This window comes from Pseudophryne corroboree, chromosome 10, assembly GCF_028390025.1.
Source record: "Pseudophryne corroboree isolate aPseCor3 chromosome 10, aPseCor3.hap2, whole genome shotgun sequence".
NCBI classification, from domain to species: Eukaryota; Metazoa; Chordata; class Amphibia; order Anura; family Myobatrachidae; genus Pseudophryne; species Pseudophryne corroboree.
The window spans coordinates 281,853,388-281,866,031 of NC_086453.1; the positions used below are offsets into that span (position 1 = coordinate 281,853,388).

The 12,644-nt window shown below is 47.7% G+C and overlaps 1 protein-coding gene across 2 annotated transcripts in view; it reads right to left on the minus strand.

Annotated features, from left to right (window-relative positions):
• Window positions 1-12,644, minus strand: part of LOC134965534 (nicotinamide N-methyltransferase-like) — a 303,295-nt gene that overhangs the window by 5,631 nt on the left and 285,020 nt on the right. The window lies entirely within an intron of this gene.

The following is a 12,644-nucleotide window of genomic DNA, read 5'->3' on the forward strand; positions in this document are numbered from 1 at the left end:
TTTTTTTTTTCATTGCATCATGTGCTGTATGGGGACTATTTTTTTTAAATCTGCCATCCTGTCTGACACTGCAGTGCCACTCCTAGATGGGCCATGTGTTTGTGTCGGCCACTTGGGTCGCTTAGCTCAGTCACACAGCTACCTCATTGCACCTCTTTTTTTCTTTGCATCATGTGCTGTTTGGGGACTATTTTTTAAATCTGTCATCCTGTCTGACACTGCAGTGCCACTCCTAGATGGGCCAGGTGTTTGTGTCGGCCACTTGGGTCGCTTAGCTTAGTCACACAGCGACCTTGGTGCACCTCTTTTTTTCTTTGTATCATGTGCTGTTTGTGGACTATTTTTTAAATCTGCCATCCTGTCTGACACTGCAGTGCCACTCCTAGATGGGCCAGGTGCTTGTGTCGGCCACTTGGGTCGCTTAGCTTAGTCACACAGCGACCTTGGTGCACCTCTTTTTTTCTTTGCATCATGTGCATTTTGGGGACTATTTTTTAAATCTGCCATCCTGTCTGACACTGCAGTGCCACTCCTAGATGGGCCAGGTGTTTGTGTCGGCCACTTGGGTCGCTTAGCTTAGTCACACAGCTGCCTCATTGCACCTCTTTTTTTCTTTGCATCATGTGCTGTTTGGGGACTATTTTTTGAAGTGCCATCCTGTCTAACACTGCAGTGCCACTCCTAGATGGGCCAGGTGTTTGTGTCGGCCACTTGGGTCACTTAGCTTAGTCACACAGCTACCTTATTGCACCTCTTTTTTTCTTAGCATCATGTGCTGTTTGGGGACTATTTTTTTTAAAACTGCCATCCTGTCTGACACTGCAGTGCCACTCCTAGATGGGCCAGGTGTTTGTGTCGGCCACTTGGGTCGCTTAGCTTAGTCACACAGCTACCTCATTGCACTTACTTTTTTCATTGCATCATGCGCTGTATGGGGACTATTTTTTTTTAAATCTGCCATCCTGTCTGACACTGCAGTGCCACTCCTAGATGGGCCAGGTGTTTGTGTCGGCCACTTGGGTCGCTTAGCTCAGTCACACAGCTACCTCATTGCACCTCTTTTTTTCTTTGCATCATGTGCTGTTTGGGGACTATTTTTTTTCAATCTGCCATCCTGTCTGACACTGCAGTGCCACTCCTAGATGGGCCAGGTGTTTGTGTCAGCCACTTGGGTCGCTTAGCTTAGTCACACAGCTACCTCATTGCACTTATTTTTTTCATTGCATCATGTGCTGTATGGGGACTATTTTTTTTAAATCTGCCATCCTGTCTGACACTGCAGTGACACTCCTAGATGGGCCAGGTGTTTGTGTCGTCCACTTGGGTCGCTTAGCTCAGTCACACAGCTACCTCATTGCACCTCTTTTTTTCTTTGCATCATGTGCTGTTTGGGGACTATTTTTTAAATCTGCCATCCTGTCTGACACTGCAGTGCCACTCCTAGATGTGCCAGGTGTTTGTGTCGGCCACTTGGGTCGCTTAGCTTAGTCACACAGCGACCTTGGTGCACCTCTTTTTTTCTTTGTATCATGTGCTGTTTGGGGACTATTTTTTTTAAATCTGCCATCCTGTCTGACACTGCAGTGCCACTCCTAGATGGGCCAGGTGCTTGTGTCGGCCACTTGGGTCGCTTAGCTTAGTCACACAGCGACCTTGGTGCACCTCTTTTTTTCTTTGCATCATGTGCATTTTGGGGACTATTTTTTAAATCTGCCATCCTGTCTGACACTGCAGTGCCACTCCTAGATGGGCCAGGTGTTTGTGTCGGCCACTTGGGTCGCTTAGCTTAGTCACACAGCTACCTCATTGCACCTCTTTTTTTCTTTGCATCATGTGCTGTTTCGGGACTATTTTTTGAAGTGCCATCCTGTCTGACACTGCAGTGCCACTCCTAGATGGGCCAGGTGTTTGTGTCGGCCACTTGGGTCACTTAGCTTAGTCACACAGCTACCTCATTGCACCTCTTTTTTCTTTGCATCGTGTGCTGTTTGGGGACTATTTTTTTTAAATCTGCCATCCTGTCTGACACTGCAGTGCCACTCCTAGATGGGCAAGGTTTTTATGTCGGCCACTTGGGTCGCTTGGCTTAGTCACACAGCGACCTTGGTGCACCTCTTTTTTTCTTTGCATCATGTGCATTTTGGGTACTATTTTTTAAATCTGCCATCCTGTCTGACACTGCAGTGCCACTCCTAGATGGGCCAGGTGTTTGTGTCGGCCACTTGGGTCGCTTAGCTTAGTCACACAGCTACCTCATTGCACCTCTTTTTTTCTTTGCATCGTGTGCTGTTTGGGGACTATTTTTTTTAAATCTGCCATCCTGTCTGACACTGCAGTGCCACTCCTAGATGGGCCAGGTTTTTATGTCGGCCACTTGGGTCGCTAGGCTTAGTCACACAGCGACCTTGGTGCACCTCTTTTTATCTTTGCATCATGTGCTGTTTGGGGACTATTTTTTAAATCTGCCATCCTGTCTGACACTGCAGTGACACTCCTAGATGGGCCAGGTGTTTGTGTCGGCCACTTGGGTCGCTTAGCTCAGTCACACAGCTACCTCATTGCACCTCTTTTTTTCTTTGCATCATGTGCTGTTTGGGGACTATTTTTTAAATCTGCCATCCTGTCTGACACTGCAGTGCCACTCCTAGATGGGCCAGGTGTTTGTGTCGGCCACTTGGGTCGCTTAGCTTAGTCACACAGCTACCTCATTGCACCTCTTTTTTTCTTTGCATCATGTGCTGTTTGGGGACTATTTTTTGAAGTGCCATCCTGTCTGACACTGCAGTGCCACTCCTAGATGGGCCAGGTGTTTGTGTTGGCCACTTGGGTCACTTAGCTTAGTCACACAGCTACCTCATTGCACCTCTTTTTTTCTTTGCATCATGTGCTGTTTGTGGACTATTTTTTAAATCTGCCATCCTGTCTGACACTGCAGTGACACTCCTAGATGGGCCAGGTGTTTGTGTCGGCCACTTGGGTCGCTTAGCTCAGTCACACAGCTACCTCATTGCACCTCTTTTTTTCTTTGCATCATGTGCTGTTTGGGGACTATTTTTTAAATCTGCCATCCTGTCTGACACTGCAGTGCCACTCCTAGATGGGCCAGGTGTTTGTGTTGGCCACTTGGGTCGCTTAGCTTAGTCACACAGCTACCTCATTGCACCTCTTTTTTTCTTTGCATCATGTGCTGTTTGGGGACTATTTTTTAAATCTTCCATCCTGTCTGACACTGCAGTGCCACTCCTAGATGGGCCAGGTGTTTATGTCAGCCACTTGGGTCGCTTGGCTTAGTCATACAGCGACCTTGGTGCACCTCTTTTTATCTTTGCATCATGTGCTGTTTGGGGACTATTTTTTAAATCTGCCATCCTGTCTGACACTGCAGTGACACTCCTAGATGGGCCAGGTGTTTGTGTCGGCCACTTGGGTCGCTTAGCTTAGTCACACAGCTACCTCATTGCACCTCTTTTTTTCTTTGCATCATGTGCTGTTTGGGGACTATTGTTTAATTCTGCCATCTTGTCTTACATTGCAGTGCCACTCCTAGATGGGCCATGTGTTTGTGTCGGCCACTTGGGTCGCTTAGCTTAGTCACACAGCTTCCTCATTGCACCTCTTTTTTTCTTTGCATCATGTGCTGTTTGGGGACTATTTTTTAAATCTGCCATCCTGTCTGACACTGCAGTGCCACTCCTAGATGGGCCAGGTGTTTGTGTCGACCACCTGGGTCGCTTAGCTTGGTCACACAGAGACCTCGGTGCACCTCTTTTTTTTCTTTGCATCATGTGCTGTTTGGGGACTATTTTTTAAATCTGCCATCCTGTCTGACACTGCAGTGCCACTCCTAGATGGGCCAGGTGTTTGTGTCGGCCACTTGGGTCGCTTAGCTTAGTCACACAGCGACCTTGGTGCACCTCTTTTTTTCTTTGCATCATGTGCTGTTTGGGGACTATTTTTTAAATCTGCCATCCTGTCTGACACTGCAGTGACACTCCTAGATGGGCCAGGTGTTTGTTGCGGCCACTTGGGTTGCTTAGCTTAGTCACACAGCGACCTTGGTGCGCCTCTTTTTTTCTTTGCATCATGTGCTGTTTGGGGACTATTTTTTTTAAATCTGCCATCCTGTCTGACACTGCAGTGCCACTCCTAGATGGGCCAGGTGTTTGTGTCGGCCACTTGGGTCACTTAGCTTAGTCACACAGCTACCTCATTGCACCTCTTTTTTTCTTTGCATCGTGTGCTGTTTGGGGACTATTTTTTTTAAATCTGCCATCCTGTCTGACACTGCAGTGCCACTCCTAGATGGGCCAGGTGTTTGTGTCGGCCACTTGGGTCACTTAGCTTAGTCACACAGCTACCTCATTGCACCTCTTTTTTTCTTTGCATCGTGTGCTGTTTGGGGACTATTTTTTTTAAATCTGCCATCCTGTCTGACACTGCAGTGCCACTCCTAGATGGGCCAGGTTTTTATGTCGGCCACTTGGGTCGCTTGGCTTAGTCACACAACGACCTTGGTGCACCTCTTTTTTTCTTTGCATCATGTGCTGTTTGGGGACTATTTTTTAAATCTGCCATCTTGTCTGACACTGCAGTGACACTCCTAGATGGGCCAGGTGTTTGTGTCGGCCACTTGGGTCGCTTAGCTCAGTCACACAGCTACCTCATTGCACCTCTTTTTTTCTTTGCATCATGTGCTGTATGGGGACTATTTTTTGAAGTGCCATCCTGTCTGACACTGCAGTGCCACTCCTAGATGGGCCAGGTGTTTGTGTCGGCCACTTGGTTCGCTTAGCTTAGTCACACAGCTACCTCATTGCACCACTTTTTTTCTTTGCATCATGTGCTGTTTGGGGACTATTTTTTAAATCTGTCATCCTGTCTGACACTGCAGTGCCACTCCTAGATGGGCCAGGTGTTTGTGTCGGCCACTTGGGTCACTTAGCTCAGTCACACAGCGACCTTGGTGCACCTCTTTTTTTCTTTGTATCATGTGCTGTTTGGGGACTATTTTTTAAATCTGCCATCCTGTCTGACATTGCAGTGCCACTCCTAGATGGGCCAGGTGCTTGTGTCGGCCACTTGGGTCGCTTAGCTGAGTCACACAGCGACCTTGGTGCACCTCTTTTTTTCTTTGCATCATGTGCATTTTGGGGACTATTTTTTAAATCTGCCATCCTGTCTGACACTGCAGTGCCACTCCTAGATGGGCCAGATGTTTGTGTCGGCCACTTGGGTCACTTCGCTTAGTCACACAGCTACCTCATTGCACCTCTTTTTTTCTTTGCATCGTGTGCTGTTTGGGGACTATTTTTTTTAAATCTGCCATCCTGTCTGACACTGCAGTGCCACCCCTAGATGGGCCAGGTTTTTATGTCGGCCACTTGGGTCGCTTGGCTTAGTCACACAGCGACCTTGGTGCACCTCTTTTTATCTTTGCATCATGTGCTGTTTGGGGACTATTTTTTAAATCTGCCATCCTGTCTGACACTGCAGTGCCACTCCTAGATGGGCCAGGTGTTTGTGTCGGCCACTTGGGTCGCTTAGCTTAGTCGCACAGCTACCTCATTGCACTTACTTTTTCATTGCATCATGTGCTGTATGGGGACTATTTTTTTTTAAATCTGCCATCCTGTCTGACACTGCAGTGCCACTCCTAGATGGGCCAGGTGTTTGTGTCGGCCACTTGGGTCGCTTAGCTCAGTCACACAGCTACCTCATTGCACCTCTTTTTTTCTTTGCATCATGTGCTGTTTGGGGACTATTTTTTAAATCTGCCATCCTGTCTGACACTGCAGTGCCACTCCTAGATGGGCCAGGTGTTTGTGTCGGCCACTTGGGTCGCTTAGCTTAGTCACACAGCTACCTTATTGCACCTCTTTTTTTCTTTGTATCATGTGCTGTTTGGGGACTATTTTTTTTAAATCTGCCATCCTGTCTGACACTGCAGTGCCACTCCTAGATGGGCCAGGTGTTTGTGTCAGCCACTTGGGTCGCTTAGCTTAGTCACACAGCTACCTCATTGCACTTATTTTTTTCATTGCATCATGTGCTGTATGGGGACTATTTTTTTTAAATCTGCCATCCTGTCTGACACTGCAGTGCCACTCCTAGATGGGCCAGGTGTTTGTGTCGTCCACTTGGGTCGCTTAGCTCAGTCACACAGCTACCTCATTGCACCTCTTTTTTTCTTTGCATCATGTGCTGTTTGGGGACAATTTTTTAAATCTGCCATCCTGTCTGACACTGCAGTGACACTCCTAGATGGGCCAGGTGTTTGTGTCAGCCACTTGGTTCGCTTAGCTTAGTCACAAAGCTACCTCATTGCACCACTTTTTTTCTTTGCATCATGTGCTGTTTGGGGACTATTTTTTTTATTCTGTCATCCTGTCTGACACTGCAGTGCCACTCCTAGATGGGCCAGGTGTTTGTGTCGGCCACTTGGGTCGCTTAGCTTAGTCACACAGCGACCTTGGTGCACCTCTTTTTTTCTTTGTATCATGTGCTGTTTGGGGACTATTTTTTAAATCTGCCATCCTGTCTGACACTGCAGTGCCACTCCTATATGGGCCAGGTGCTTGTGTCGGCCACTTGGGTCGCTTAGCTTAGTCACACAGCGACCTTGGTGCACCTCTTTTTTTCTTTGCATCATGTGCTGTTTGGGGACTATTTTTTAAATCTGCCATCCTGTCTGACACTGCAGTGCCACTCCTAGATGGGCCAGGTGTTTGTGTCGGCCACTTGGGTCGCTTAGCTTAGTCACACAGCTACCTCATTGCACCTCTTTTTTTCTTTGCATCATGTGCTGTTTGGGGACTATTTTTTAAAGTGCCATCCTGTCTGACACTGCAGTGCCACTCCTAGATGGGCCAGGTGTTTGTGTCGGCCACTTGGGTCACTTAGCTTAGTCACACAGCTACCTCATTGCACCTCTTTTTTTCTTTGCATCGTGTGCTGTTTGGGGACTATTTTTTTTAAATCTGCCATCCTGTCTGACACTGCAGTGCCACTCCTAGATGGGCCAGGTTTTTATGTTGGCCACTTGGGTCGCTTGGCTTAGTCACACAGCGACCTTGGTGCACCTCTTTTTTTCTTTGCATCATGTGCATTTTGGGTACTATTTTTTAAATCTGCCATCCTGTCTGACACTGCAGTGCCACTCCTAGATGGGCAAGGTGTTTGTGTCGGCCACTTGGGTCGCTTAGCTTAGTCACACAGCTACCTCATTGCACCTCTTTTTTTCTTTGCATCGTGTGCTCTTTGGGGACTATTTTTTTTAAATCTGCCATCCTGTCTGACACTGCAGTGCCACTCCTAGATGGGCCAGGTTTTTATGTCGGCCACTTGTGTCGCTTGGCTTAGTCACACAGCGACCTTGGTGCACCTCTTTTTATCTTTGCATCATGTTCTGTTTGGGGACTATTTTTTAAATCTGCCATCCTGTCTGACACTGCAGTGACACTCCTAGATGGGCCAGGTGTTTGTGTCGGCCACTTGGGTCGCTTAGCTCAGTCACACAGCTACCTCATTGCACCTCTTTTTTTCTTTGCATCATGTGCTGTTTGGGGACTATTTTTTAAATCTGCCATCCTGTCTGACACTGCAGTGCCACTCCTAGATGGGCCAGGTGTTTGTGTCGGCCACTTGGGTCGCTTAGCTTAGTCACACAGCTACCTCATTGCACCTCTTTTTTTCTTTGCATCATGTGCTGTTTGGGGACTATTTTTTGAAGTGCCATACTGTCTGACACTGCAGTGCCACTCCTAGATGGGCCAGGTGTTTGTGTTGGCCACTTGGGTCACGTAGCTTAGTCACACAGCTACCTCATTGCACCTCTTTTTTTCTTTGCATCATGTGCTGTTTGGGGACTATTTTTTAAATCTGCCATCCTGTCTGACACTGCAGTGACACTCCTAGATGGGCCAGGAGTTTGTGTCGGCCACTTGGGTCGCTTAGCTTAGTCACACAGCTACCTCATTGCACCTCTTTTTTTCTTTGCATCGTGTGCTGTTTGGGGACTATTGTTTGTGTCAGACAGGAACGGCAGATTTAAAAAAAATAGTCCCCAAACAGCACATGATGCAAAGAAAAAAAGAGGCGCACCAAGGTCGCTGTGTGACTAAGCCAAGCGACACAAGTGGCCGACATAAAAACCTGGCCCATCTAGGAGTGGCACTGCAGTGTCAGACAGGATGGCAGATTTAAAAAAAATAGTCCCCAAAGAGCACACGATACAAAGAAAAAAAGAGGTGCAATGAGGTAGCTGTGTGACTAAGCTAAGCGACCCAAGTGGCCAACACAAACACCTTGCCCATCTAGGAGTGGCACTGCAGTGTCAGACAGGATGGCAGATTTAAAAAATAGTACCCAAAATGCACATGATGCAAAGAAAAAAAGAGGTGCACCAAGGTCGCTGTGTGACTAAGCCAAGCGACCCAAGTGGCCAACATAAAAACCTGGCCCATCTAGGAGTGGCACTGCAGTGTCAGACAGGATGGCAGATTTAAAAAAAATAGTCCCCAAACAGCACACGATGCAAAGAAAAAAAGAGGTGCAATGAGGTAGCTGTGTGACTAAGCTAAGTGACCCAAGTGGCCGACACAAACACCTGGCCCATCTAGGAGTGGCACTGCAGTGTCAGACAGGATGGCACTTTAAAAAATAGTCCCCAAACAGCACATGATGCAAAGAAAAAAAGAGGTGCAATGAGGTAGCTGTGTGACTAAGCTAAGCGACCCAAGTGGCCGACACAAACACCTGGCCCATCTAGGAGTGGCACTGCAGTGTCAGACAGGATGGCAGATTTAAAAAATAGTCCCCAAACAGCACATGATGCAAAGAAAAAAAGAGGTGCACCAAGGTCGCATCATGTTCTGTTTGGGGACTATTTTTTAAATCTGCCATCCTGTCTGACACTGCAGTGACACTCCTAGATGGGCCAGGTGTTTGTGTCGGCCACTTGGGTCGCTTAGCTCAGTCACACAGCTACCTCATTGCACCTCTTTTTTTCTTTGCATCATGTGCTGTTTGGGGACTATTTTTTAAATCTGCCATCCTGTCTGACACTGCAGTGCCACTCCTAGATGGGCCAGGTGTTTGTGTCGGCCACTTGGGTCGCTTAGCTTAGTCACACAGCTACCTCATTGCACCTCTTTTTTTCTTTGCATCATGTGCTGTTTGGGGACTATTTTTTGAAGTGCCATACTGTCTGACACTGCAGTGCCACTCCTAGATGGGCCAGGTGTTTGTGTTGGCCACTTGGGTCACGTAGCTTAGTCACACAGCTACCTCATTGCACCTCTTTTTTTCTTTGCATCATGTGCTGTTTGGGGACTATTTTTTAAATCTGCCATCCTGTCTGACACTGCAGTGACACTCCTAGATGGGCCAGGAGTTTGTGTCGGCCACTTGGGTCGCTTAGCTTAGTCACACAGCTACCTCATTGCACCTCTTTTTTTCTTTGCATCGTGTGCTGTTTGGGGACTATTTTTTTTAAATCTGCCATCCTGTCTGACACTGCAGTGCCACTCCTAGATGGGCCAGGTTTTTATGTCGGCCACTTGGGTCGCTTGGCTTAGTCACACAGCGACCTTGGTGCACCTCTTTCTATCTTTGCATCATGTGCTGTTTGGGGACTATTTTTTAAATCTGCCATCCTGTCTGACACTGCAGTGACACTCCTAGATGGGCCAGGTGTTTGTGTCGGCCACTTGGGTCGCTTAGCTCAGTCACACAGCTACCTCATTGCACCTCTTTTTTTCTTTGCATCATGTGCTGTTTGGGGACTATTTTTTAAATCTGCCATCCTGTCTGACACTGCAGTGCCACTCCTAGATGGGCCAGGTGTTTGTGTTGGCCACTTGGGTCGCTTAGCTTAGTCACACAGCTACCTCATTGCACCTCTTTTTTTCTTTGCCTCATGTGCTGTTTGGGGACTATTTTTTAAATCTTCCATCCTGTCTGACACTGCAGTGCCACTCCTAGATGGGCCAGGTTTTTATGTCGGCCACTTGGGTCGCTTGGCTTAGTCACACAGCGACCTTGGTGCACCTCTTTCTATCTTTGCATCATGTGCTGTTTGGGGACTATTTTTTAAATCTGCCATCCTGTCTGACACTGCAGTGACACTCCTAGATGGGCCAGGTGTTTGTGTCGGCCACTTGGGTCGCTTAGCTTAGTCACACAGCTACCTCATTGCACCTCTTTTTTTCTTTGCATCATGTGCTGTTTGGGGACTATTTTTTAAATCTGCCATCCTGTCTGACACTGCAGTGCCACTCCTAGATGGGCCAGGTGTTTGTGTTGGCCACTTGGGTCGCTTAGCTTAGTCACACAGCTACCTCATTGCACCTCTTTTTTTCTTTGCCTCATGTGCTGTTTGGGGACTATTTTTTAAATCTTCCATCCTGTCTGACACTGCAGTGCCACTCCTAGATGGGCCAGGTGTTTATGTCAGCCACTTGGGTCGCTTGGCTTAGTCATACAGCGACCTTGGTGCACCTCTTTTTATCTTTGCATCATGTGCTGTTTGGGGACTATTTTTTAAATCTGCCATCCTGTCTGACACTGCAGTGACACTCCTAGATGGGCCAGGTGTTTGTGTCGGCCACTTGGGTCGCTTAGCTTAGTCACACAGCTACCTCATTGCACCTCTTTTTTTCTTTGCATCATGTGCTGTTTGGGGACTATTGTTTATTTCTGCCATCTTATTTGACATTGCAGTGCCACTCCTAGATGGGCCAGGTGTTTGTTTCGGCCACTTGGGTCGCTTAGCTTAGTCACACAGCTACCTCATTGCACCTCTTTTTTTCTTTGCATCATGTGCTGTTTGGGGACTATTTTTTAAATCTGCCATCCTGTCTGACACTGCAGTGCCACTCCCAAATGGGCCAGGTGTTTGTGTCGGCCACTTGGGTCGCTTAGCTTGGTCACACAGCGACCTTGGTGCACCTCTTTTTTTTCTTTGCATCATGTGCTGTTTGGGGACTATTTTTTAAATCTGCCATCCTGTCTGACACTGCAGTGCCACTCCTAGATGGGCCAGGTGTTTGTGTCGGCCACTTGGGTCGCTTAGCTTAGTCACACAGCGACCTTGGTGCACCTCTTTTTTTTCTTTGCATCATGTGCTGTTTGGGGACTATTTTTTTAAATCTGCCATCCTGTCTGACACTGCAGTGACACTCCTAGATGGGCCAGGTGTTTGTGTCGGCCACTTGGGTTGCTTAGCTTAGTCACACAGCGACCTTGGTGCACCTCTTTTTTTCTTTGCATCATGTGCTATTTGGGGACTATTTTTTTAAATCTGCCATCCTGTCTGACACTGCAGTGCCACTCCTAGATGGGCCAGGTGTTTGTGTTGGCCACTTGGGTCGCTTAGCTTAGTCACACAGCTACCTCATTGCACCTCTTTTTTTCTTTGCATCATGTGCTATTTGGGGACTATTTTTTTAAATCTGCCATCCTGTCTGACACTGCAGTGCCACTCCTAGATGGGCCAGGTGTTTGTGTCGGCCACTTGGGTCGCTTAGCTTAGTCACACAGCTACCTCATTGCACCTCTTTTTTTCTTTGCATCATGTGCTGTTTGGGGACTATTTTTTTAAATCTGCCATCCTGTCTGACACTGCAGTGCCACTCCTAGATGGGCCAGGTGTTTGTGTCGGCCACTTGGGTCGCTTAGCTCAGTCACACAGCTACCTCATTGCACCTCTTTTTTTCTTTGCATCATGTGCTGTTTGGGGACTATTTTTTAAATCTGCCATCCTGTCTGACACTGCAGTGCCACTCCCAAATGGGCCAGGTGTTTGTGTTGGCCACTTGGGTCGCTTAGCTTGGTCACACAGTGACCTTGGTGCACCTCTTTTTTTCTTTGCATCATGTGCTGTTTGGGGACTATTTTTTAAATCTGCCATCCTGTCTGACACTGCAGTGCCACTCCTAGATGGGCCAGGTGTTTGTGTCGGCCACTTGGGTCGCTTAGCTTAGTCACACAGCGACCTTGGTGCACCTCTTTTTTTCTTTGCATCATGTGCTGTTTGGGGACTATTTTTTTAAATCTGCCATCCTGTCTGACACTGCAGTGCCACTCCTAGATGGGCCAGGTGTTTGTGTCGGCCACTTGGGTCACTTAGCTTAGTCACACAGCGACCTTGGTGCACCTCTTTTTTTCTTTGCATCATGTGCTGTTTGGGGACTATTTTTTAAATCTGCCATCCTGTCTGACACTGCAGTGCCACTCCTAGATGGGCCAGGTGTTTGTGTCGGCCACTTGGGTCGCTTAGCTTAATCACACAGCTACCTCATTGCACCTCTTTTTTTCTTTGCATCATGTGCTGTTTGGGGACTATTTTTTTTAAATCTGCCATCCTGTCTGACACTGCAGTGCCACTCCTAGATGGGCCAGGTGTTTGTGTCGGCCACTTGGGTCGCTTAGCTTAGTCACACAGTGACCTTGGTGCACCTCTTTTTTTCTTTGCATCATGTGCTGTTTGGGGACTATTTTTTAAATCTGCCATCCTGTCTGACACTGCAGTGCCACTCCTAGATGGGCCAGGTGTTTGTGTCGGCCACTTGGGTCGCTTAGCTTAGTCACACAGCGACCTTGGTGCACCTCTTTTTTTCTTTGCATCATGTGCTGTTTGGGGACTA